At 46.8% G+C, this 27,264-nt stretch overlaps 3 protein-coding genes and 1 pseudogene across 8 annotated transcripts in view; 2 read left to right on the forward strand and 2 right to left on the reverse strand.

Annotated features, from left to right (window-relative positions):
- The window catches only part of LOC119842950 (early activation antigen CD69-like), a 29,777-nt gene extending 8,918 nt beyond the window's left edge, over positions 1 to 20,859 (reverse strand). The window contains exon 1 of one of the 3 annotated variants that reach the window (XM_038371798.2): positions 20,641 to 20,859. The gene's annotated coding sequence lies outside the window, so the exon portion shown is untranslated. Of the gene's footprint in view, positions 1 to 804; positions 1,219 to 2,952; positions 3,161 to 20,640 lie in introns of those variants that run through there. The other 2 variants (XM_043497110.1, XM_038371794.2) reach the window with 2 other exon arrangements.
- The window catches only part of LOC119842653, a 1,040,433-nt pseudogene that overhangs the window by 878,592 nt on the left and 134,577 nt on the right, over positions 1 to 27,264 (reverse strand).
- Positions 1 to 27,264, forward strand: part of LOC119842869 (C-type lectin domain family 2 member E-like) — a 268,909-nt gene that overhangs the window by 90,286 nt on the left and 151,359 nt on the right. The window lies entirely within an intron of this gene.
- LOC119842949 (C-type lectin domain family 2 member E-like) overlaps positions 2,388 to 27,264 on the forward strand; it is a 64,417-nt gene continuing 39,540 nt past the window's right edge. For 3 of the 4 annotated variants that reach the window (XM_043497101.1, XM_043497105.1, XM_043497103.1), the window contains exons 1-2: positions 2,388 to 3,028; positions 10,026 to 10,120. The gene's annotated coding sequence lies outside the window, so the exon portion shown is untranslated. Of the gene's footprint in view, positions 3,054 to 10,025; positions 10,121 to 27,264 lie in introns of all 4 variants that reach the window. The other variant, XM_043497102.1, reaches the window with a different exon arrangement.

Raw genomic sequence — 27,264 nt, forward strand, 5'->3', positions numbered from 1 at the left:
GGGGGGTCAGCCCCAGCCCCAAGCAGTACAGACTTCGGGGGGGAGGGGTCAGCCGCCGACAGCATGGGACTTGGGTGCTCAGTCCCAGCTGTGGGCCGCATGGGACTTGGGCAGCATGGGGCACAGAGCTTGGGGGGAGGCGGGGAGTAGCCTCAGCCCTGGGCAGCACAGAATTCGGGCGGGGGTATCAGACCCAGCCGTGGGCAGCATGGGGCACGGAGCTTGGGGTGGGATTGGGAGTCAGCCTCAGCCCCAGGTGGCGGGGGTGGCTCTGGCTAGCCTTGTGGGGGGGAGGGGGTTTGCGGGGCAGCTCAGGCGAGCCCCAGGCCGTCCCATTTTTACTTCAGGAAATATGGTCACTCTAACAGTAAAGCACTCAACAAATACTAAAAGTTCAGTCCTCATCATTTACCGTTTGTATTACAGTGGCACATAGAGGTAGGGCCCCTTGTGCCAGGTACAATACAAACATATAACACAGAGACAGTCCCTGCCCAAAGGAGGGCACAATCGAAGCTGCCCATGCTGCAAAAAGGAGCTGAGATTGCAGCTCCCGTAGATGTATCTGAATCATCTTTGATACAGCTAGATCAAAGCGAGCTGGAGTAACAACAGCTGCACGTAGCCACGGGAGCACGGGCAGAGGCACGAGTTAGCAACATACGCAGGAGACCGACAGCTTTGTGCAGCCCACGCCGCCATGGCTACGTCTGTGCCTATTGTTACTGGAGCTAGCTCTGGTATTCTAGCTCGGTACGTCTACCCAAACTGCAATCACACCTCCCAGCTGCAGTGTAGACGTACCCTAAATCCAAGGCAAGAGGCAACAGGTGATGCACAAGGTACCAATGAGATAGTGATGAACAGTGGGCTAGGCAGCGGTCACAGCTTTCCCGCTGTCTGACCATGGCCATGTGTCCTGCCAGCAGCAGGGCGGGAACCTGGGTGTTTTGCTTCATGCCCCAGCTACTGGCATGTGTGGTTATCTCAGCTTTCATGAAAAATAAACAAACAAACCAAAAAACACCCCTCAAAGTGTCTAGCCCTCACCCTCGGTGAGGAAAAACTCGAGACCGTGAAGCGAGGGCAGTTACAGGCTAGAAAGAAGGACCCGCATGGATTACTTTAAAAAAATCATTGTTTTTATGCCACTTTCGCGAAGACGTGGGATTTTTGGACACTTGGGATGGGTGAGACTGTCTCTTCTCCCTGTCACCCAGCCACCCCTCATCCCATGCAGCCCAGCCCAGCCCCTCTCTCCCCTACCCCACCCCTCCTTCCATGCAGCCCAGCCCAGCCCCTCTCCCCCCTACCCTACCCCACCCCTCCTTCCATGCAGCCCAGCCCAGCCCCTCTCCCCCCTACCCTACCCCACCCCTCCTTCCATGCAGCCCAGCCCAGCCCCTCTCCCCCCTACCCTACCCCACCCCTCCTTCCATGCAGCCCAGCCCAGCCCCTCTCCCCCCTACCCTACCCCACCCCTCCTTCCATGCAGCCCAGCCCAGCCCCCCTCCCCCTACCCCACCCCTCATCCCATGCAGCCCAGCCCAGCCCCTCTCCCCCCACCCCACCCCTCATCCCATGCAGCCCAGCCCAGCCCCTCTCCCCCCACCCCACCCCTCATCCCATGCAGCCCAGCCCCTCTCCCCCCTACCCCACCCCTCATCCCATGCAGCCCAGCCCCTCTCCCCCCTACCCCACCCCTCCTTCCATGCAGCCCAGCCCAGCCCCTCTCCCCCTTACCCCACCCCTCCTTCCATGCAGCCCAGCCCAGCCCCTCTCCCCCCTATCCCACCCCTCCTTCCATGCAGCCCAGCCCAGCCCCTCTCCCCCTTACCCCACCCCTCCTTCCATGCAGCCCAGCCCAGCCCCTCTCCCCCTTACCCCACCCCTCCTTCCATGCAGCCCAGCCCAGCCCCTCTCCCCCCTACCCCACCCCTCCTTCCATGCAGCCCAGCCCAGCCCCTCTCCCCCTTACCCCACCCCTCCTTCCATGCAGCCCAGCCCAGCCTCTCTCCCCCCACCTCACCCCTCCTTCCATGCAGCCCAGCCCAGCCCAGCCCCTCTCCCCCTACCCCACCTCCCCTTCCATGCAGCCTAGCTCCGCCCCCTCCATTCTGCCCTGCCAGCTCCTCCCACTCCCATCTCCCCCCTCCACGCGGCCCCGCCCCCCTTATTGCCTCAGTGCGCAGCCGCAGGGCCGGGCGGCCCACTCAGGCGCCGCTTCGGCGACTGTATTCTGTCCCCTTCGTCTCCCCGTAGGACGTTCGCCGCAGTCGCCGCCATTTTGCTATAGGCATCGGCCGGGCCTGGGAATCCTCCTTCCGGTCTGCGATGATTCACGCAGCACCCCCCCCGCCCCAAGGAGGAGCCGCCCCCGCTCCTGTCCGGAGCACGAGCGCCTCACAGCCCCCTCCCCGCCCCCCTTTTCATCTGCGGCGCCCTCACCCCCCCCGGGCCTTCGCTCCGAAAGCGGGGCTGAAACCCCAAGGCCGCCCACATCAGTGCGGGGAGGGGGTCGAAGGTTCCCCCGCTTCACCCCCCCCGAAATAGAGGTGCACCCTCCCCAACCCCCCCCCGGATTAGTGCAGGAGGAGAGGAGGATTAGGGGTGCCCCAGCACAGCTGCCCCTAAAAAAGGGGCGAGATGCACCCTCCCCAGAGCCCCCCCAGGATTAGTGCAGGAGGAGGAAGGGGGTCTCTAAGCCCCCCCAGGATTAGTGCAGGAAGAGAGGAGGATTAGGGGTGCCCCAGCACAGCTGCCCCTAAAAAAGGGGCGAGATGCACCCTCCCCAGAGCCCCCCCAGGATTAGTGCAGGAGGAGGAAGGGGGTCTCTAAGCCCCCCCAGGATTAGTGCAGGAGGAGGAAGGGGGTCTCTAAGCCCCCCCAGTTCCTCTTCTCCCACTGCAAGACACGGGCAGCTCCACTCCCAGGCAGTGAGACCGTTACCACCTTTGCATCCGCTCCTGCTGCAGCGCCCCTGGCCCAGCAAATCTCATCCGGATCCCGCCTGCAACTCCCCGGCTTGGTAATACCCTGCTCCCTAAACCTCGGTCCTTCTCTTTTCTAAAGTCTGCAGGTGCATCCTTGGCCGGACCTTTTTGTAATACAGTACATTTTGTAAAGGCGTTAACCTTAAAAACCATCTGAGAAAAGACTGAGTGAGAGTCCCAAAAAGAAAAGGAGTACTTGTGGCACCTTAGAGACTAACAAATTTATTAGAGCATAAACTTTCGTGAGCTACAGCTCACTTCATCGGATTGGATTTGCAAATGCATCCGATGAAGTGAGCTGTAGCTCACGAAAGCTTATGCTCTAATAAATTTGTTAGTCTCTAAGGTGCCACAAGTACTGCTTTTCTTTTTGCGAATACAGACTAACACGGCTGCTACTCTGAAACCTGAGAGTCCCAGTGAGAAACTCACTTACCCGGGAGAAGCCAGAATGAGTCAGTTCATTTCATCACCAGTTGTGATACAGTCTCAGTTTGAAAAAGTGAGAAGCAATGTGGGACAGTGCAAAATATGGGCTGTGAAAGGGTCTCATCCAATCTGTGTGGGGTGCCCCTTGGGACACAGGTGTATAAGAAGTTGGGATGGATTTACTATCCCCCACCAGTGTGAAATGAGGGCTCTGAGGGCAGGGCCGGATTAACTCTCCTGTGGGCCTGTGGCTAATAGATTTTGTGGGGCTGCAGGGGATTTGGAGTGGGCTCAGGGCTGGGGCAGGGGATTGGGGTGCAGGAAGGGGTGCAGTTCCAGCTGTGGGGTGGGGCCAGAAATGGGACGGGGTTGTGGTGCATCAGGAGGTTTGGGGTGTGGGCTCTGGGAGGGAGCTTGGGTGCAGGAGGGGGCTGTGGGGTAGGGGGTTGGGGTGCAGGAGAGGGTGCGGGGTATAGGCTCTGGCTAGGAGGCGCTTACCTTGGGCGGCTCCTGGTCAGCGGTGCAGCAGGGCTAAGGCAGGATTCCTGCCTGCCCTGGCTCTGTGCTGCTCTGCTCCCCGAGGTGGCTGGCATGTCCGGCCACTAGGCAGAGGGGCCAGGCTGCTCTGTGCGATGCACACTGCCCGTGCCCACAGGTGCCGCCTCCGCAGCTCCCATTGGCTGTGGTACCTGGCCAAGGGGAGCTGCGGAGCCGGCGCTGGGGACAGGGGCAGCGAGCAGAGATTTCCTGAATGCCCCTTGGCTAGGGGCACATTGGCGAGCCAGTGCTTGCGGCTCCACCCCAGGTGGCTCCACCCCGGGTGGCTCGGGGAATGGTGTCCGGCCCATGGCACAGAGACTTGCTGTGGGCCGGATGAAAAGAAGCAGCAGGCTGCATCTGGCCTGCGGGGCCCCCCTTAGCCTGAGGCTGCAGTCCCTAAAGCCCCTGCATTAATCCGGCCTTGTCTGAGGAGGTCCCAATGGATTTGACTTTGAAGTGATTTTTACTCCTTGAGGGCATTTGGGTGTGTAAGCAAATGTAGGCAGGGAGTGAGGTCCTTAGTCCTTCTCTGTCAGAGGTAGATTCATCAGGCATCTTCCCCAGATGTAGTGTGTATTTGGAGTTTGGTTCCCCACTACATCAAGCATCATCTGAACAAATGTGGGAAAGTATGGAAATGCAGAGTTAAGTTCATCTAAATAATCTGAAATCTGTCCAATGTCCCCATCATCCAGTCGGTCCTATCCATGACATGGGCCCTTTCCCTTGGAATTTCTGGCCTCCCATGGCTTGAGTTTTTTGACTTTCCTGGCACACTGCAAAGCTCATATGCACCGAGGGTGGGATTTGTGGCTAATGGGAAAGTGCACTGGAGAATTTTAATGTGCCTTGATCACATCTGTGATTCAGTGGTGTGTGGGGGAGGAAATGATGCTGATTTGGTCACATTTTACTTCATATCTCCTATATCCATGTGTGTTCAGCCCAGGTCCTCTTTGGTGTGAAACTTGTTTAAATCTGAAATCTAAATAAAGAAATAGATACATGCTGGTGACAACGGTTGGAACTAGTTGGCATCTTAATCACTGTTTGCCTTGGCAGTTTGTCATGGTCCCTGGGAACACGAGCACTGTACACTTCAGTGGCTGGCTGTGGACTCTTAAGAAGTCTCCAGTTTTCAGGTGTTGGTCATACATTTTATATTCATAAAAACCGTGCCGTTGACTAAAGCTCAGGGCATGAGTACATAATTTCATAATGTACTGCAGCTGACTCTCCTACAGGGAGCTCTGTGGTACACCATGCTCTTTAGATGGCTGGTTACGTGCTTTGTGCACAACAAACTCGTAATCACTGCAAATGCTAGGCTGTACAGGCTCTAACTCTGTGTGGGTTCTCTTTAAATACACCCAGTAAGCAAGGGGAGGAATCTTTAGTAGGTTTGGCAGGAAAGAAAAGGTGAAAATACCCTTAGTCATTGTCCCCAGATCCTACAAACATTTAAACACCTGCTTAACTTTATGCATGTGAGTAGTCCCACTCAATGGGACTATTAAGACATTAAGTCAAGCACATGTAATGCTTAAGTATATGTATAGCCCCATCCCTATACTGTCTCAGTATGCTTTGGAAAAAAGAAAAGGAGTACTTGTGGCACCTTAGAGACTAACAAATTTATTAGAGCATAAGCTTTCGTGAGCTACAGCTCACTTCATCGGATGCATTTGGTGGAAAAAACAGAGGAGAGATTTATATACACACACACAGAGAACATGAAACAATGGGTTTATCATACACACTGTAAGGAGAGTGATCACTTAAGATAAGCCATCACCAGCAGCAGGGGGGGGAAAGGAGGAAAACCTTTCATGGTGACAAGCAGGTAGGCTAATTCCAGCAGTTAACAAGAATATCAGAGGAACAGTGGGGGGTGGGGTGGGAGGGAGAAATACCATGGGGAAATAGTTTTACTTTGTGTAATGACTCATCCATTCCCAGTCTCTATTCAAGCCTAAGTTAATTGTATCCAGTTTGCAAATTAATTCCAATTCAGCAGTCTCTCGTTGGAGTCTGTTTTTGAAGCTTTTTTGTTGAAGTATAGCCACTCTTAGGTCTGTGATCGAGTGACCAGAGAGATTGAAGTGTTCTCCAACTGGTTTTTGAATGTTATAATTCTTGACGTCTGATTTGTGTCCATTCATTCTTTTACGTAGAGACTGTCCAGTTTGGCCAATGTACATGGCAGAGGGGCATTGCTGGCACATGATGGCATATATCACACTGGTAGATGCGCAGGTGAACGAGCCTCTGATAGTGTGGCTGATGTGATTAGGCCCTATGATGGTATCCCCTGAATAGATATGTGCACAGAGTTGGCAACGGGCTTTGTTGCAAGGATAGGTTCCTGGGTTAGTGGTTCTGTTGTGTGGTGTGTGGTTGCTGGTGAGTATTTGCTTCAGATTGGGGGGCTGTCTGTAAGCAAGGACTGGTCTGTCTCCCAAGATCTGAGAGAGCGATGGCTCGTCCTTCAGGATAGGTTGTAGATCCTTGATGATGCGTTGGAGGGGTTTTAGTTGGGGGCTGAAGGTGATGGCTAGTGGCGTTCATAGAATCATAGAATATCAGGGTTGGAAGGGACCCCAGAAGGTCATCTAGTCCAACCCCCTGCTCAAAGCAGGACCAAGTCCCAGTTAAATCATCCTAGCCAGGGCTTTGTCAAGCCTGACCTTAAAAACCTCTAAGGAAGGAGATTCTACCACCTCCCTAGGTAACGCATTCCAGTGTTTCACCACCCTCTTAGTGAAAAAGTTTTTCCTAATATCCAATCTAAACCTCCCCCATTGCAACTTGAGACCATTACTCCTCGTTCTGTCATCTGCTACCATTGAGAACAGTCTAGAGCCATCCTCTTTGAAACCCCCTTTCAGGTAGTTGAAAGCAGCTATCAAATCCCCCCTCATTCTTCTCTTCTGCAGACTAAACAATCCCAGCTCCCTCAGCTTCTCCTCATAAGTCATGTGCTCTAGACCCCTAATCATTTTTGTTGCCCTTCGCTGTACTCTTTCCAATTTATCCACATCCTTCTTGTAGTGTGGGGCCCAAAACTGGACACAGTACTCCAGATGAGGCCTCACCAGTGTCGAATAGAGGGGAACGATCACGTCCCTCGATCTGCTCGCTATGCCCCTACTTATACATCCCAAAATGCCATTGGCCTTCTTGGCAACAAGGGCACACTGCTGACTCATATCCAGCTTCTCGTCCACTGTCACCCCTAGGTCCTTTTCCGCAGAACTGCTGCCGAGCCATTCGGTCCCTAGTCTGTAGCGGTGCATTGGATTCTTCCATCCTAAGTGCAGGACCCTGCACTTATCCTTATTGAACCTCATTAGATTTCTTTTGGCCCAATCTTCCAATTTGTCTAGGTCCTTCTGTATCCTATCCCTCCCCTCCAGCGTATCTATCACTCCTCCCAGTTTAGTATCATCCGCAAATTTGCTGAGAGTGCAATCCACACCATCCTCCAGATCATTTATGAAGATATTGAACAAAACGGGCCCCAGGACCGACCCCTGGGGCACTCCACTTGACACCGGCTGCCAACTAGACATGGAGCCATTGATCACTACCCGTTGAGCCCGACAATCTAGCCAGCTTTCTACCCACCTTATAGTGCATTCATCCAGCCCATACTTCCTTAACTTGCTGACAAGAATGCTGTGGGAGACCGTGTCAAAAGCTTTGCTAAAGTCAAGAAACAATACATCCACTGCTTTCCCTTCATCCACAGAACCAGTAATCTCATCATAAAAGGCGATTAGATTAGTCAGGCATGACCTTCCCTTGGTGAATCCATGCTGACTGTTCCTGATCACTTTCCTCTCCTCTAAGTGCTTCAGGATTGATTCTTTGAGGACCTGCTCCATGATTTTTCCAGGGACTGAGGTGAGGCTGACCGGCCTGTAGTTCCCAGGATCCTCCTTCTTCCCTTTTTTAAAGATGGGCACTACATTAGCCTTTTTCCAGTCATCCGGGACTTCCCCCGTTCGCCACGAGTTTTCAAAGATAATGGCCAAGGGCTCTGCAATCACAGCCGCCAATTCCCTCAGCACTCTCGGATGCAATTCGTCCGGCCCCATGGACTTGTGCACGTCCAGCTTTTCTAAATAGTCCCTAACCACCTCTATCTCTACAGAGGGCTGGCCATCTCTTCCCCATTTTGTGATGCCCAGCACAGCAGTCTGGGAGCTGACCTTGTTAGTGAAAACAGAGGCAAAAAAAGCATTGAGTACATTAGCTTTTTCCACATCCTCTGTCACTAGCTTGCCTCCCTCATTCAGTAAGGGGCCCACACTTTCCTTGGCTTTCTTCTTGTTGCCAACATACCTGAAGAAACCCTTCTTGTTACTCTTGACATCTCTTGCTAGCTGCAGCTCCAGGTGCGATTTGGCCCTCCTGATATCTTTCCTACATGCCCGAGCAATATTTTTATACTCTTCCCTGGTCATATGTCCAACCTTCCACTTCTTGTAAGCTTCTTTTTTATGTTTAAGATCCGCTAGGATTTCACCATTAAGCCAAGCTGGTCGCCTGCCATATTTACTATTCTTTCGACTCATCGGGATGGTTTGTCCCTGTAACCTCAACAGGGATTCCTTGAAATACAGCCAGCTCTCCTGGACTCCCTTCCCTTTCATGTTAGTCCCCCAGGGGATCCTGGCCATCTGTTCCCTGAGGGAGTCAAAGTCTGCTTTCCTGAAGTCCAGGGTCCGTATCCTGCTGCTTACCTTTCTTCCCTGCGTCAGGATCCTGAACTCAACCAACTCATGGTCACTGCCTCCCAGATTCCCATCCACTTTTGCTTCCCCCACTAATTCTACCCGGTTTGTGAGCAGCAGGTCAAGAAAAGCGCTCCCCCTAGTTGGCTCCCCTAGCACTTGCACCAGGAAATTGTCCCCTACGCTTTCCAAAAACTTCCTGGATTGTCTATGCACCGCTGTATTGCTCTCCCAGCAGATATCAGGAAAATTAAAGTCACCCATGAGAATCAGGGCATGCGATCTAGTAGCTTCCGTGAGTTGCCGGAAGAAAGCCTCATCCACCTCATCCCCCTGGTCCGGTGGTCTATAGCAGACTCCCACCATGACATCACTCTTGTTGCACACACTTCTAAACTTAATCCAGAGACACTCAGGTTTTTCCACAGTTTCGTACCGGAGCTCTGAGCAGTCATACTGCTCCCTTACATACAGTGCTACTCCCCCACCTTTTCTGCCCTGCCTGTCCTTCCTGAACAGTTTATAACCATCCATGACTGTACTCCAGTCATGTGAGTTATCCCACCAAGTCTCTGTTATTCCAATCACGTCATAATTCCTTGACATCACCAGGACCTCCAGTTCTCCCTGCTTGTTTCCAAGGCTTTGTGCATTTGTATATAAGCACTTGAGATAACCTGTTGATCGCCCCTCATTCCCAGTATGAGGCAGGAGCCCTCCCCTCACAGACATTCCTGCCTGTGCTTCCTCCCGGTATCCCGCTTTCCCACTTACCTCAGGGCTTTGGTCTCCTTCCCCCGGTGAACCTAGTTTAAAGCCCTCCTCACTAGGTTAGCCAGCCTGCTGGCAAAGATGTTCTTCCCTCTCTCTTCGTAAGATGGAGCCCGTCTCTGCCCAGCACTCCTCCTTCATGGAACACCATCCCATGGTCAAAGAATCCAAAGCCTTCTCTCCGACACCACCTGCGTAGCCATTCGTTGACCTCCACGATTCGACGGTCCCTACCCAAGCCTTTTCCTTCCACGGGGAGGATGGACGAGAACACCACTTGCGCCTCCAACTCCTTTATCCTTCTTCCCAGAGCCACGTAGTCCGCAGTGATCCGCTCAAGGTCATTCTTGGCAGTATCATTGGTGCCCACGTGGAGAAGCAGGAAGGGGCGTTCTGTTGTTTTCTTTGTTGGGCCTGTCCTGTTATGCTTTGGGTGTTATGTTTATTAATCTCCTGCTTCTGGCATTTCAGGAAATCCCCCAGGCACACAGAGGCAGACTCATTGAGCAATTTTTGATCATGTACGCGTCATTTCCTAATTCTCCTCACTCAGATTGAAACCTCAATTCAAGCCCTAGTTCTTCATTCATCTGATGTGGATATTTCTCTCTCCTGCGGCTCAACGTCGGTGATGTCTACGCTACCAAGGTAAGTCGACCGATGCTCCCTGGAAGGTGGTACCTGTAGTTGAGGCTGCAGAAGAGTTTTCTTTATAAACCCAGGTTTTCAGATACTTCACTTCTTGACCTTTTGCAGGTCTCCCAACGTGGAGAAGGCACAGACTAAGATGTGGTTTAGTTCTAAATATCTGTTGTTGTTTATTATTTGTATTGTGGCAGCACCAGGACCTCATGGTGCTGTTTTTAGCATTAATTTAAAAGGGGGTTGCTTAATAGGTGGAGATATAGGTTTGCTATATCCTATCCATAAGTAGGTAGGACCATAATGGGAAACTAGGACTGGATGAAGCCATGAATACCTCCCTCTAATGAGCAGAGATCAGCAGTGAGTCTGTCTGTGGTTGGGTTTGATTTTCTAGAATGCTGTGTTAAGTGTGAGATTGATAGAAGGTTTATGCTATGGTATGTCTTCACTGCAGAGTTAACCCAGGTGACTGGCACTGGAGTCTGAGCACCTGGTTTAGCCTAGACTGGGTGAGATCAGCCACACTGGAAAGCTATACTCAAATCACTGTGTCCTGGTGTGGCACTCACTTGTGTGACTCACTAGGACTTCTGGGGCCATATCCAATGGTTCTTTGTGCTGCTCTATGATTCTTTGCCAGTGAGTTGTCCCCCCGGCGGGGCATACAGCAGGAATTGTGTGAAGCCATTGGAGGACTATCAGCATTGGAGTGGCTTAGCCTGTATCCTCACTACAAAGTAGGCGAGTTACCAGACCAAGAGAAGTGAGCACCTAGGCTTTTGCCTGTAGTCCAAGACAGGCCAACTGGCCTAGGTTTAAAGCACCACCAAACTCAGGTTAGAGTTTTGTGTATGTGTATGGGACGGGTTGGGGCAACATGTGAGTAAAAGCCCGAGTTAACTGTGCAGTGAAAACACACCCTGAGTGATAAGATGGCTGCAGTGTGCGGCAGCATTGGTCTGACTTGATGGCACTCTAACAGACTATGGTGGGTGCTTTTAAAGACAAGAAAAGCTTGTTTAAAGGAAAGTTGTTCTTCAGAGCAATGTGAGGATTGTAAAGGTTTTATCTCCCGCTTTCTCAGGCCCAAAGGCCAGGGATCTTCTTATCTCAAGTGGCTCTTCAGAGCTGGACATTGGAGCACGGCAAATTCTGGCTGTGGTTCTATGAAGGACCACGATAGGCCATCTTCAGCTGCCAAACCCCCATCCTCAGGTAAAGGGAAGCCTCTGGATTCCTTAGTCAAAGGTTTCAATGCTAAAGCTTGGAACCAGTTCTGGTCCAGGCTCTACACTAAAGAACGTAAGTCATCTATAAGTGATGGTGCAAAATTACCACCCACACTTTCTCCAGTACCACAAATGAACCGAGAGCTGTTCTGCTGGCAATCCCCTCAGGGCTGAACATCAAGGACTCCAGGAAGCAGTGGGGCCCCAGGGCAGGCTCCCCCTCCAGTTCTGAGCAGAGGGCCTGCCAAGATCCCAACTCTAGTTCTTGGCTAAGACAGTGCCAGGCATTGATGAGCCCACCTCTGGTGGGAAGGATTCGGGAAGATGTTGCATATTTGGTGGCTCTGTTGGGGATGCAAACATGCAGCCTTGAGCCTCCAGATCCAACAGTTTAGTTGGAATAAGTCAAAAGCTCTTGGTTTGCTTTTCTCTGCCCTTATGCATGAGGGCAGGGGAAGCATTCTGAGGAGAAAGGCAGGCCCTGGGAAGAAGAGGAACCATTATCACAGGAGAGGTCATGGATCAGATGTGGGTCATTCATTTCCACAGACCTCAGTTCTGGAGACCTCAGATACCATCCCGACTCCTCAAATCCATTTGAGGTCTAGATTCCATCTGTTCAAATCAGTATTCTGGTGCCACTGACTTCTCCTTCTCCTTGACTTGGCACTTTCCCATCAGGTAACTCTGGTGTTGTATAGTGGAGGACTCTTCAGTGCTCAGATGTCAGTTCTAGGGGTTGTCTGGGTTCACACAGCTGCCTGCTAGGTAGGGTTGCGAACCTTTCAGAATTGGCCTGGAGTCTCCAGGAATTAAAGATTCATGTCATGTGATGAAACCTCCAGGAATACATCCAACCACAATTGGTAACCCTACTGTTAGCTAGAAACTTTTTTTTAAATGAAAGTTTAGATCCTGCACAATCTGAGTATCTTAAAAGTCACAAATACCTCATCTGAGCCAAATCCATTTTACATGCCATGTATTTGATGCACACCCTGCTCTAGCTTCTCAAATCCATGTTGTATTAAAATCTTTCTGCTTCTTCCTGCACAGTAAATCTAACATGTGACCTTTCCTTTCCATCCACAGTAGTAAACCTCTTGTCACCTTACATCTCGACCACTGCAGCATCTTCCTTTGTGGCCTTGGAGATTCCCCTCTTGCCTCACGTATTCAAAACAAAACTGCATTTTTCTGGCTCATCACTTCAACCACATCACCCCTCTTTTTGCACCCCTTCCCTTTCTCCACTGCATCAAACAAAGAACTTGTCTTCCCTTTTAAGGCTCTCTGCAGCCTGTTCTCATGCTACCTAACACTTCTCATTTGCTGTCAAGATCTTGACTCCCCCCATCCGTTCTGCCACTGATGCCAGCCTTCACTGCCCATTGGTCAAGTTGTCCAGTAAGCACCTACAGGCCTTCTCTCATGCTGCCCTTTATGCATGGAAGGAGTTTCCCATAAAAATCCACACAGCCACCATGTTAGTCCCCTTTCAAATTCTTCTCTGCTGTGCTGCCAAGGTAGCTTGAATCTCTATGGATAGAAATTCCATGCTTGAATAATAAGAGTATAATCCTGACCAGGATGGTGACTGAAAAACTCAGGAAGATTAGAGAAGCTACAAAAATCAGAAAACCCAATAATAATGGGGGATTTCAACTATCTCCATACTGACTGGGGACATGTCACCTCAGGATGGGATGCAGAGATAAAATTTCTAGACACCATTGATGACTGCTTCTTGAAGCAGCTAGTTTTGTAACCAACATGAGGAGAGGCATTTCTTGATTTAATCCTAAAACAGGATCTGGTCCAAGAGATGACTATAGTGGAACAACTTGGTAATAGCAACCATAATTTAATTCAATTTAACGTCTGGGGGAGGGGGGAATACCAAAGAAGCCCACCACATTAGCATTTAACTTCAAAAAGGGGAACTACACAAAAATGAAGAAACTAGTTAAACAGAAATTAAAAGGAATAGTCAGAAGGGTGAAATGCCTGCAAGTTGCATGGAAGCTATTTAAAACACCATAATAGAGGCATTAACTAAATGTATACCCCAAATAAAAACAACAACAATAGTAAAAGGACCAAAAATTGCCACCATGGCTAAACAGAGTAAAAGAGGTGGTTAGAAACAAAAAGATATCCTTTAACAATTGGAAGTCAAATCCTACTGAGAAAAATAGAAAGCAGCATAAACTCTGGCAAGTCAAGTGTAAAAGTATAATTACACAGGCCAAAAAAGAAGTTGAAGAGTAATTAGCAAAAGACGCAAAAACTAACAGCAAATTTTTTTTAAGTACAACAGAAGCAGGAAGTCTGCCAAACAATCAGTGGGGACCACTGGACAATTGAAGTGCCAAAGGAGCACTCAAGGAAGATAAGGCTGTTACAGAGAAGTTAAATTCTTTGCATCTGTCTTCACTGCAGAGGATGTGAGGAAGATTCCCACACCTGAGCCATGCTGTGCAGGTGACAAATCTGAGTAACTGTCCCAGATTGAGATGTAAATAGAGGAGGTTTTAGAACAAACTGATAAATTAAACAGTAATAAGTCACTAGGACGAGATGGTGTTCACGCAAGAGTTCTGAAGGAATTCAAATATGAAACTGCAAAACTACTAACTCTGATATCACAGGTATCAGAGTAGCAGCCGTGTTAGTCTGTATTCGCAAAAAGAAAAGGAGTACTTGTGGCACCTTAGAGACTAACAAATTTATTAGAGCATAAGCTTTCGTGAGCTACAGCTCACTTCATCGGATGCATTTCCACCAAATGCATCCGATGAAGTGAGCTGTAGCTCACGAAAGCTTATGCTCTAATAAATTTGTTAGTCTCTAAGGTGCCACAAGTACTCCTTTTCTAACTGTGATATGTAACCTGTCACTTAAATCAGCCTCTGTACTAGATGACTGGTGGAATCTCCTTCCTTAGAGGTTTTTAAGGTCAGGCTTGACAAAGCCCTGTCTAGGATGATTTAGTTGGGGATTGGTCCTGCTTTGAGCAAGGGGTTGGACTAGATGACCGCCAGAGGTCCCTTCCAACCCTGATATTCTATGACTGGAGGATAACTAATGTAATGCTGATTTTTAAAAAAAAAAGACTCTAGAGGCTGTCCTGGCAATTATAGGCCGGTAAGCCTTACCAGGCAAATTGGTTGAAACTATAGTAAAGAATAGAATTATCAGACACATAGATGAACATGATATGTTGGGGGAAGAGTCCACGTGGCTTTGGTGAGGCATGATTTCCCTTTACAGATCTATTAGAATTCTTTGAAGGTGTCAACAAACATGTAGACAAGGGCAATCCAGGGAATATAGTGTACTTGGACTTTCAGAAAGCCTTTGACAAGGTCCCACACAAAGGCTCATAAGCAAAGTAAGCAGTCATGGGATAAGAGGGAAGGTCCTCCTATGGATCAGTAACTGATTAAAAGATAGGAAACAAAGGATAGGTAGGAATACATTTTCACAGTGGAAAAAGGTGAATAGCAAGATCTGCCAAGGATCTGTACTGGGACCAGTACTGTTCAGCATATTCATATATAATCTGAAAATGGGGGTAAATAGTGAGGTGGCAAAGTTTGCAGACAACACAAAATTACTCAAGATTGTTTCATCCAAATCTGACTGCGAAGAATTACAAAGAAATCTCGCTTAGCTGGGCAACAAAATGGCAGATTAAATTCAGCAAAGTAATGCACATTTGAAAACATAATCTGAACTATATGTATAAAAAGATGGGATCTAAATTAGCTGTTACCACTGAAGAAAGAGAACTTGGAGTTGTTGTGGATTGTTCTCAGAAAACATCCACTCAGCTTTTTTGGCTGCTGCACAATAACAATGTAAGGAACCCTTTGGAAAGGGAGAGATGATAAGAAAATATCAAAATACCACTATATTAAATCCATGGTACGCCCACACCTTGAATCCTGCATGTAGTTCTGGTCACCCTATCTCCAAAAAGATAATTACAATTGGAAAAAGTACAGAGAGGTGCAACAAAAATGATTAAGCGTATGAGTCTGCTTCCATCTGAGAGAGATTAATAAGATTGGGACTGTCCCTCTTAGAAAAGAGACGATTAAGAGGGCATATGATTAGGGTGACCAGACAGCAAATGTGAAAAATCGGGACGGGGGTGGGGGTGGGGGGGGTAATAGGAACCTATATAAGAAAAAGACCCAAAAATTGGGACTGTCCCTATAAAATAGGGACATCTGGTCACCCTACATATGATAGAGGTCTATAAAATCATGAATGGTGTGGAGAAAGTGAAGAGGAAAATGTTATTTATCCCTTCAAATAACATGAACCAGGTGTCACCCAATGAAATTAATAGGCAGCAGGTTTAAAACAAACATAAGGAAGTATTTCTTCATGCAATGCATAGTCAACCTGTAGAACTCATTGCCAGGGGATGTTGTGAAAGCCAAAAGTATAACTGGGTTCAAAAAAGAATTAGATAAATTCATGGAGGATAGGTCCATCAGTGACTATTAGCCAAGATGGTTAGGAAAGGAAGCCCATGCTCGGGGGGGGGGGGGAGGGGGTCCTTAAATCTCTGACTGCTAGAAGCTGGGACTGGATGACCTGGATGGATCACTTGATAAATTGCCCTGTTCTGTTCATTCCCTCTGAAGCATCTGGCACCGGCCACTGTCGGAAGACAGGATACTGGGCTAGATGAACCTTTGGTCTGACCCAGTATGGCTGTTCTTATGTTCTGCTATGGTGCCTAGGCAGCTGGTGTGCTGAGACCACTACTTATTATGCTGATAATTGTCACGTTATTTCCCTTTGCTCCCGTTGATTGCACTTATTTGTTGTATCACCTTATACTTGGCTTGTAAGCTCCTTTGAGCAGAGACTGTTTCTTTGTTATATCTGTACATTGCCCAGCACAGTGGGGCCCTGGCTTCTGGGCAGTATCTCAATACAAATAATAATAATTGGGTCTCATTCTTGTTGGAGATGTCAAGTATCTCCTGATCTACTGACACAGGTGAATGGAGTGGTGCTTCATCTGGTAGCTTGGGTTATGGAGCTTTACCTGTCACTGGACTCTCTCTTTTGGGGTGCAGGACACCCTTTTGCTTTCTAGAAAGCCCTCTACCATGAAGTGTTATGCACAAACCAAAAGGAGATTTTTTTGCATGAGCATCTTACGATAACCTGCCTCCTGAATCTGCACCAGTCCCTCTTGTCTTGAACTATTCGCTGCATCTTAAAACATTTGGACTGTCAGTCTCTTTTATAAAGTTCTATTTTTCTGCCATCTCAGTTTATGATTCTGTGGATTGGGGTGAAGCTGTTTAGTCATCTGACCATATCAAGGTTTATTAAAGGGCTGATTAATGCTTAACTGCTGCTCAGAGACCCTATTCTGATGTTGAATTTGAATGTGGTACCAACAAGACTGAGGGAGGCTCTTTTTGGGCAGCTAGGAGAATTCCACCTGTCCCTAAAGTCAGTTTTGTTGATGAATATAACATCTGCAGGACGAATGAGCATGCTGCAATTCTTAATGGCTGATCCACGCTTGATAGCCTTCCACAAAGTCCAGGTGGTTCTGCAGTCCCAGCCTAAGCTTCTCTGTAAAGGCATCTCTGAAATCCACCTAAATCAGCCTATTATATGGCAAGTATTTTCCCCTCGGGCCACATAAACAACCTGAAGTGATTAAACTGCACACTTCAGATGTCAAGGGGGTCCTTAATTTTAATTTAAGCAGGGCGAAGCCTTTCAGAAAGTCTCAGACTTCCTGTGGAATAAGATTAATGCCACCGTCTTTCATATTTGCTAAATACACACTCACTGGCACGCACTGGTGAAGGTCCTGCTACCTGTAAATCTTAGAGCTCATTCTGCCAGGGCCGAGGCTGCATCTGTGGATTACCTCCAGGAATGTTTGAGCTTTGCAAAGCAGCTGCAGGGAGTTCTGCATATACATTCGCACAATGCTACTTTAGATTTAGCATCCCACTCTGCTGCTAGGAGAATGGGCTTACACAACCCTTATTTAGTTGTCTTTAGTCCACCTTCCACCTGGGCTATGCTCTTTTCTGACTCCCATCAATGGGAATATGCAGCGGCCATCTCAAAAGAAAAGATAATTTATTTACTAGTTCTTCCAAAGTGTTGTCTCTGCATAATCATACCATCCCATCCTTTTCCCTTTCCCTCAGAGTTCTCTGTCCATGTGAGTTTCAGGTGTAAGGAACTGAGACAATTACTTCCAGGAATGTTTATTCCTGTGTGGAATTTGACCCTTTATATAACCTCTGACCTCCTCAGCTGGTCCTCATGGAGCTTAAAATGGACATGGCTTTTAATGAGCTCTGAAGCTCTCAGAGCCATAGGATGCCATGCAGAGTCAGCCCTTCAGCTACAGTTACTGGTGACTAACATCTTTTCATGGAGACCAAATCTGCAGAAGCTGGATGTGAACAATTCTCAGGATGGAAATGGCTTGGATCTAATAATTCATCTGTGCCAAAGTGTTAATATTTAAATTCTCTCTCTTTGGGTTTTCCCCAGAAATGTTGTTCTTATTAAATGACCTGTATAGTTGTATCACCCTATGAAATGAATGTGCTGGAATCTTTCCTCAACTGGGTATTTCTAAAAATAGTTCGTCTATGCTATTTCTTGTCGGACTTCACTGAGGAAACATGTTTTTAATTTTGGATAGTAGTATATAAATGTTTCTACCACTTCCTGGTCTGCACTTAAAACTTACCAACCTAGCTATATTGGTCAGGAGTCTGATTCTCTCTCCTCCCACCACCGAACGACCTAAGTTGACAGAGCTCCCCAGGTAGATTGCAGCTAAGCCAACAGAAAAGCACTTCTGTCAGCTTAGCTTATTTCATTTGGGGAGGTGTTGTTACTACACTGCTAGAAGTATCCGCTTCAGCTGGTGGGCATGTGTCTACACCAGAGTGCTATGCTGGCACTGTTGTGGCAAGAGAGCTGTGCCAACAAAGCTCCATAAGCATAGACCCGATCCCAGTTTGCTATGTCCGTTGATGCTTAAATTGTAAAATATTGAGATTTTCTTATGAAAGTCTGCCTGTTTCTCTGGTATAGAACTTTGTTGTATGGGTCTAGTTGTGAAATGGGAGAAATGCTGCATTGTAGCTGCCTCCCCGAAATTTGTAATGCCTTGTGTGTGTCAGTCTGAGAAGACATTTGCGATCTAAGCCCTGATTCTGCAAGCTCTTAAACTTTATTTGCTTAACTGAGCAGTGGGATTACTCATGACTTCAGTGGGGCTTGCTTTATGCACATGATTAGCTCCACTGAAATCAATGGGATTACTTATGTCTGTGGTTCTCAAACTTTTGTACTGGTGACCCCTTTCACACAGCAAACCTCTGAGTGCGACTCCCCTTAAATATAAAAAATGTGTTTTTTATTTGTAACACTATTATAAGTGCTAGAGGCAAAGCGAGGTTTGGGGGTGGAGGCTGACAGCTCGTAACCCCCACTTAATAACCTTGCAACCCCCTGAGGGGTCATAACCCACAGTTTGAGAACCCCTGATTTATGTGCTTAAAGTTAATCGTGTAAGAGTTTGCAGGAATGGGGAAAGTTGGCGATAGTGAGTCTGTCCCTTGGTGTAAGACCTCATTGGTTTAGGGCAGTGGCTGTGTAAAATACATTGTCTTGGGGGGGGGGAAATAGCCTCTAAGAATGTGTACTTTGAAGCCATACATTTTACTGCTGGCTTTTGGCTGTTGCCAAAAGTTCTCACTTTTTCATTAGAGGTTTAAGAAATATTTGTTTAGAAGATGTGGCTATGGTGAGATATTAAGAACGTTTGTGACTTTTGAAGCTACCTATTCAGATTTAATGTGTTTAATAATCTTTTCTTTCAGGTTTCAGAGTAGCAGCCGTGTTAGTCTGTATTCGCAAAAAGAAAAGGAGTACTTGTGGCACCTTAGAGACTAACAAATTTATTAGAGCATAAGCTTTCGTGAGCTACAGCTCACTTCATAATCTTTTCTGTAATTAACTCAATTGTAATCTCTCTCCAACAATTTTGAAAGGGGGAAAACACTTTTTAAAAATCTTACAAGATTTCTTTTCACTCATATATTTCCGTGGTGGTTTTGTGTGTATTACGTGTTACTGCTTATGATTTTCAGTTAGTCGTTGTGCTTTAGCAGTAATATTAAGCCATCTTGGTGAAACCCTGGGCCCACTGAATAGACTTCAATAGTCAGCATTTTATTCCGAGTCTACCTTGCCATGGTTTCAATTCTCTTTTCTGAGAGGGAATCATGAGTGTAGCATAGCAGCTTCTGTGAGCAGGTTATGTTCCAATTTGATTTTTTTTCTTTTATGCTTTGTTTCAAGTAAAGATGTTGCAAAACTTTATCTGCATGATTTGTGTCAGGTTTTCATTCTCATATGAATGTGTTTAACAATGTATGTAGGTCTAAGAATGCTATGACACTACTCTTTAAGAAAATCTTTTGGAATCCATCGTGGATTATTAGAATAAATTTCTTTGGGTTTGGGGATGATTTTTTGCCTACTATTATTCACTTATGGTAGCCTCTGGGATTTGCTTCCAAACTAATTTTAAACGGGGTAGAGAAATGCTGAGTGGGAATGTCATGGAGAGTTTTATATCTGTGGCTCTTAACAAAACATGGACGCATAACAGTGGCTGTTGCCCGGTTGATTTTTTGTGGCGTGGTTTGAGCTGGGTTGGAGAAGGTGGGTTGTGTCTGCTGCCTGATATTGCTCCGGGCAGGGAGGTTGCTGATGTGTTTAATTGGTGGCAGCGTGTTAATTGATTTCTGGAGTTAAGGGCGTGGAAGGAGGACCAGAGGCAGTTCGAGATAAGCTGAGAAAAGTAGCAGGGGTGGCCGGGGTTACAAAAGCAACTCGGGAGGCATCAGAAAAATACCCTCCCCCTCTCCCAAAGGGCTCCCCGGCTAATGGAGTTGGCTCTTCCCAGAAGAAGCACCTGGAGCGTTTGGCTGCCTCGAAGAAGCTGAGCCTGATCTCAGCACGCAGATCTGTAGCAGGGGGTGATCCCGCGGCATCCATCCAGCCGCGCTCGGTCTGGCGCCAGTTCCCCCATCTGCCCCCCAGACACATGCTCCCTCTGGCCGGCCTCTCTGCAGCCCTCCCCGGGCAGGGAGCAGCGCAGAGATGCGGGCAGCCCGGGCCGCTCTTAGCTCCTAACGCGCAGGCTCAGCTGTCCCGGGCCCAGCTGGTGAAAGGGCTGCCCCAGCCCGGTGCCCCCCCGCCCCCTACCTTCTCGCCGCTGGGGCTGGAAGGTCCCCGGGCACAGCCCTGCAGCCGGTGCCGCTCCACGCGATCGCTCCCGGAGCTAGAGCCTGCGAGCGAGAGGGGCCGCGCCGCGCCGCGGGCTGCTGGGTTCCGTCGATGTGTCCTTCCCCCTTGAGGCTTCCACTTTCCTGATCCCCGCGGGGGACTTCACTGCTTCTCCCTACCGATTCGCGGTGCAGCCCCTTCTCCCCCGTGGGCTGTTATGGGGGGCAGAGGGGAGTTCCCATTTCCTGCGTAGCGAAGTCGCACCCAAGGGTGCCCCTCCCTTCAGTTCAGACGTCAAGAATTATAACATTCAAAAACCAGTCGGAGAACACTTCAATCTCTCCGGTCACTCGCTTACAGACCTGAGGGTGGCTATCCTTCAACAAAAAACTTCAAAAACAGACTCCAAGGAGAGACTGCTGAATTGGAATTAATTTGCAAACTGGATACAATTAACTTAGGCTTGAATAGAGACTGGGAATGGATAAGTCATTACACAAAGTAAAAGTATTTCCACATGTTATTTCTCCCCACCCCCCACTGTTCCTCCGATGTTCTTATTAACTGCTGGAAATAGCCTACCTTGCTTGTCACCATGAAAGGTTTTCCTCCCCCCCTGCTGGTGATGGCTCATCTTAAGGGGTCACTCTCCTTACAGTTTCAGAGTAGCAGCCGTGTTAGTCTGTATTCGCAAAAAGAAAAGGAGGACTTGTGGCACCTTAGAGACTAACAAATTTATTAGAGCATAAGCTTTCGTGAGCTACAGCTCACTTCATCAGATGCACAGTGTGTATGATAAAACCCATTGTTTCATGTTCTGTGTGTGTGTGTGTGTGTGTGTGTGTGTGTGTGTATAAATCTCCCCTCTGTATTTTCCACCAAATGCATCTGATGAAGTGAGCTGTAGTTCACGAAAGCTTATGCTCAAATAAATTTATTAGTCTCTAAGTTGCCACAAGTCCTCCTTTTCTTTTTGCGAATACAGACTAACACGGCTGCTACTCTGAAACCTACATATACTGTGTAACTACACCCACAGATAGGTTTCAGAGTAGCAGCCGTGTTAGTCTATATTCACAAAAAAGAAAAGGAGTACTTGTGGCACCTTGGAGGCTAAATACATTTGTTAGTCTCTAAGGTGCCACAAGTACTTCTTTTCTTTTTTGTACCCACATATGTAGGACCGAGGAGTTCAAGGGCACTGCTTAGGGTCCCGACCCTACTTCCTGTATATGGGTTTGTACAGGTTCTAGGGCCCACAGCAAGGCCTCTGATAAATGATTTCTCCTAAGGGAAAGTCCCCCACCTCACTGGGTAAGGAGCAGAGGGGAAGTCCAGAAGTTCTCTGTCTCTGTTGCTAGGGGGACTTTTTCCCCCTAGTTAACAGCTGTAACAAGAAAACCTGGTTGTAGTTTGAGGATGCCACTAATAGTAGAAAAAAATGATCCTTCACTGCCTAGGGGATATGTATCTTGTTACTCACACCACTGTGCATACCTAAGACCATACAGGTGTAAGTCCTTGTAACTTCACTGATATTTAAACAAATAAATAAAAACAAAAAGACCCCAAACAAATGCATAATGTAACCATTCAACTGAATGTAAAAAGAACCTTGTCCTAAGTAGAGTTTCTGTACCCCAAAAAGGGAAAAGACCCCATTAAGTGAGTTTATTCCCATCACTGTTTCCCTGCTGAAGGCGTTGTGATATTACAGGGATGGGCAGCAGTAAAAAACCCAAGATAGAAAGATTTCTTAGGAAAGGTTCAAGGAAATCTTTAGCTGTTACCACTCAGGAAAGAGATCTTGGAGTCATTGTGGACAGTCTCTGAAAACATCCATTCAATGTGCAGGGGCAGTCAAAAAAGCAAACAGAATGCTGGGAATAATTAAGAAAGGGATAGATAATAGAACAGAAAATATCATGTTGCCTCTATATAAATCCCTGGTACGCCCAGATCTTGAATACTGTGTGCAGATGTGGTCGCCCCATCTCAAAAAAGATGTATTGGATTTGGAAAAGGTTCAGAAAAGGGCAACAAAATTATTAGGGGTATGGAACAGCTTCCGTATGAGGAGAGATTAATAAGACTGGGACTTTTCAGTTTGGAAAAGAGACAACTAAGGGGGGATATGATTGAGGTCTATAAAATCATGACTGATGTAGAGAAAGTAAATAAGGAAGTGTTGTTTACTGCTTCTCATAAAACAAGAACTAGGGGAACGAATTAAATTAATAGGCAGCAGGTTTAAGACAAATAAAAGGAAGTATTTCTTCACACAATTCATTATCAACCTGTGGAATTCCTTGCCAGAGGATGTTGTGAAGGCTAAGACCATAAGAGGAATCAAAAAAGAACTAGATAAATTCATGGAGGATAGGTCCATCAGTGGCTATTAGCCAGGATGGGCAGGAATGGTGTTCCTAGCCTCTGTTTGCCAGAAGCTGGGAATGAGTGACAGGGGATGGACTTGATGATTCCCTCTTCTGTTCATTCCCTCTGGGGCACCTGGCACTAGCCACTGTCGGAAGACAGGATACTGGGCTAGATGGACCTTTGGTCTGACCCAGTAGGGCCGTTCTTTGTTCTTATGAAACCAGACGCAGAAAGGGTCTAAAACTGTGGAACTAGGTAAATAGCCTGTCCTAATGCATTTAACAAATGTATAATAGAACCATAGGGAACAAATAAAGAGGCCGCTTAGAAGCTTTTCAGACTTGCGAGTCTGGGAATGTGTATCTTTTTTGGAGGAACTGGGCATGCCCAAATTTTAGTGCAGGCACTGCCTCCTACTCCCAGTGTGGCCTGACACAACATTAAACTTGCCTTACGTCAGTTTTCCAATCTGTAAAATGGGGATGGTGGTAATGACCTAGCCTACTGCTATGTTGTAACGACTTCTTCATTAGTGAGCCAGATTCGTGAGAGGTATGTGCTAAGTCTGATTATTGCTGAGTTTGTTTAACCCACCATCACATAAAGTAGCTCTGTCTAGGCCTGTCAGTATTGCCAACTTTCATGATAACATCATAAGTTTTATGATATTTAGTGTTTTTTCTTACAGCTACAGCTCCTGGTGTCAAGTGAAGACAGAATCTCAGCTTTCATTTTAAAAGAAAAAGTAAATATCTAGCTCTCCGTGACTGCTAACAGCTCAAAAACCAGAAGGCAAAGAAAGAACCCACCATGTATTATTATTAAACTCATGATTTTTGAAGGCCTGCCTCAGTATTTTTGAATCCTTGGGCCTGACAATGCTGAATAAAAGTGGTGTGTTTAAAACTTGACAACTAACACGTCTTAAAATGACAATGCAGACAGGGCAAGTTGCATTGTAACATGTGCTAGCTGTGGGTAGCCTGTCGTTTACCTTGACCAGCTAACACATGTTGAAATACAATGCGACCTATCTACACTAGAGTTTTAAGCATGTTAACTCTCACACTTTTAAAACACCCCTTTTATCCTAGCGTGTGGACAGGTCCTCTGAAATACTGGTTAAAACCCCCCAGTACAGCTGTGTGGCAGGTGGGCTGCTTATTTCCTGAATTGACTGACTTCTTATGAAAAACCTACTGCTGAGTGTGAAGTGAACAGAGTGTCAGCCGTGATAACCACAACAGTGGCATAAAAGATTGTTAAAGGAAATAAGGAGCTCACGGCTTTCCTTGCCCTTCCTGCTCTTTCAAGCAAAGACAAAAAAAGGGAAGATCTTTGTAGAGTAAGATCACACTCAGTCATGGACGCCCTTTCAGATTTTGGTAAGGGGGGGCAACTTTAACTGTGATTGCAGGGGCTACTTAGGCAACTGAAAACTCTAGGTTTTTTTGCAGCCAATAACTTAAAAAATTACCTGTCTCTCTCATATCTCTAATACTCAGCACTAATACTAACACGTTCTAATATCTCGTGTCATGTCACTTAAGGGACACTGGTTAGGTTTAAAATTTTAAAGTATATTCTTACTCTTGAATACAACAATTGTAGAAAAATCTAGATTGCTTGCTATCATTTAGGCCACTTACTTTTTGAAGTTCACCAAGCTTGGAATAGATCATTTAACTTTTGAAAACATCCTACTAGGGCAAAGCCCCCATGAGTTTATACCTGCACCTGCCTGGGGTGTTACTGTACTACATAGAATAGACCAGAAATTGACTTTAAACAGGAATGAAACTGACACTTTCAAGTTACTTTCACAGTATTGCCAACCCCAAATGTTTAAAAATCATGAGTCAGGCTCACCAAAAATCATGAGATTGGCTTAAAAATCATATTATGTAAAAGTAATAGATGTGGTATTCTTTTTATTTGCCTTCTGCTTTTTGAGCCTTCAGGGTACACCGGGGTCACATTGTGAAGCTTTCTGCACATCTACAAGGGCCAGAAACTTACTTGTTCTTTAAGAATGAAGGCTGAAATCCTCACATCTCCACTTGACTCCAGGAGCTGGGGCTTTAAGGAAAACAATAATTATTGTGAGACTCGTGACAAAGTCACGAGAGTTGAAAACAGTGCTTTCACTTCTGTTTAAGACTAATTACTTTCCTGAAGGCTCTTAAGAAAAACACTGTGGTGATTGAGTTGCAGTTCTCACAGGAGAATACTTAAAACCAAACACCAAGAAAATCCCACAATTTAAAGTTGAGGAAAAAATGGAGTCTTCTGAGATATATCAGGGCCACTGCAGGGAGGAAAGGAAAATAAACAGGCACAGGAGCTCAAGAGGAAGAGCTGTGCAGAAAGAAAGTTGGAGGGTCAAATCTTCCAGTGCTTAATCAGGTAAAACTTGTATTGCCATCAGCGCCTCCTCTCATAGATATTAACGTGTTCAATAATTATACACTTCATACTTAAATATCTTGAGCCACCTTATACAGGGCTACACGTTTTATATGCATTGGCTCAGGGACTATATTTTTTGGCATATTCTGAACAGTGCTGAGCATACAGATGGTGTCAGTGAATAAGAACGGCCATACTGGGTCTGCTAGGCATCTAGTGGGGTTTACAAAGCACCTAGCCTTCTAGGTGCTTTTGAAAATCCCACTAGGCACCCCTGCAGTTAGCCGGTTCCTGAAGCCCTTACTCAGTTTTCATCTAGTCAGTGCTCAGGTCGAACTCCCAACAGGGCCTTGTCTACAGCTAGCTTCTCTCGATTAAGCTAAATTCAGCAATAGAATTAAATTAAATTGATATAAGGCAGTTGTAAACCACTTTAAGAATGTCCACCCAGGAGTTTGCATCAGTTTAACTACATTTATTTAAAAAACAATTTTGGTTAAACCAGTGTGTGTAGCCTAGGTTTGATTCTGATTGTCTCTTGACTTCAGTGGAGTTTATTCCTTATATATGCCCAGGGTGAGCAAGAGGGAAATCAGGCCCAGGGGCTCCAGTGGGGTTGCTCCCGATTCACACTAAGAGCGAATGAGAAAAGAATTCGGCCCAGTGACTCTAATGAAGGATAACACTGAGTGAGGACTTGAGATTGAGCTCACAATCTTCAATGATCTTGCTGGTGTGGGACTCTCTGCAGAACTGAGGGGCTGGGAGGGAAAACTTCTGAGCCTGCTGAGGGAGGGGGCAGGCACCAGAATTATTCTCTGATCCTTCATTTTAAAAAAAAAAAGGAAGAAAGACTGTGCTGTTTTACAGCATGGTCCAGCACTGCCGTAGCCTTTAGAATAAGATTCAGTGTTTGGGACTAGAACTGTAGAATATAGTAGTGAGATGTTTTCTCACTGGGAGAAGGATGCATCGGGGGTATGGAGAAAAATCTCATCCCTCACAATGGAGTCTCCTGGTTCTGTGTCCTTTTCCTTCCTAGTATTATTCCAGATTGTAATTTCTGGTGCCCGTAGAGCATGGGGGTGATTCCTTTGGTGCTCTTTCTCACAGCTTGCCTGAACCATTTTTTATTCCCCACTGTAGCTGGTCTGTCTTTTTTTTCTGAAGTCTGATTGCATCCCAAAGAGGAATCACTGAAATATTGGAGCGTGTACATCAGGCACCTCAATTCAGGGAGAGTACAAATGCCCTTGTGTTAAAAAAACAAAAACCCACAACAAAACTGATCAATAAGACCTCACAGTAATGACTGTAAACACAGAAGTCCTGGTGGTATGTTATGTACCATTAATATTGAGTATTGTTGCACTTCCTTATAAGCATGTTTCCACCAAGACATGTAGAAGTCTGTATTAAATATCAGATATATTTCATGCCCAGCCTGATAAATTTCCATTGTTGCATTTTGCTGATTTGTGCTGGACTCACTGTGGGGCTCTTGTGTTGGACACGTAGAATATCCACATGATGCATTCGATGAAGTGAGCTGTAGCTCACGAAAGCTTATGCTCTAATAAATTTGTTAGTCTCTAAGGTGCCACAAGTACTCCTTTTCTTTTTGTAGAATATCCTGAATTCATATCTAGCCAACCTATGTCAATGGACACTGAGCTGATTTCTACACACACCCCCCCAGACATGGAGAAGGAGCCATGCTACTGAAATAGTACAGCTTTTGTAGACTAAACTGAAATAATTTCCCTCTGTGCTAACTTTAACCATTCTTCACTAATTGGAAATTGGCCCAATAAT

The sequence above is a fragment of the Dermochelys coriacea genome, chromosome 14, assembly GCF_009764565.3.
Source record: "Dermochelys coriacea isolate rDerCor1 chromosome 14, rDerCor1.pri.v4, whole genome shotgun sequence".
NCBI classification, from domain to species: Eukaryota; Metazoa; Chordata; order Testudines; family Dermochelyidae; genus Dermochelys; species Dermochelys coriacea.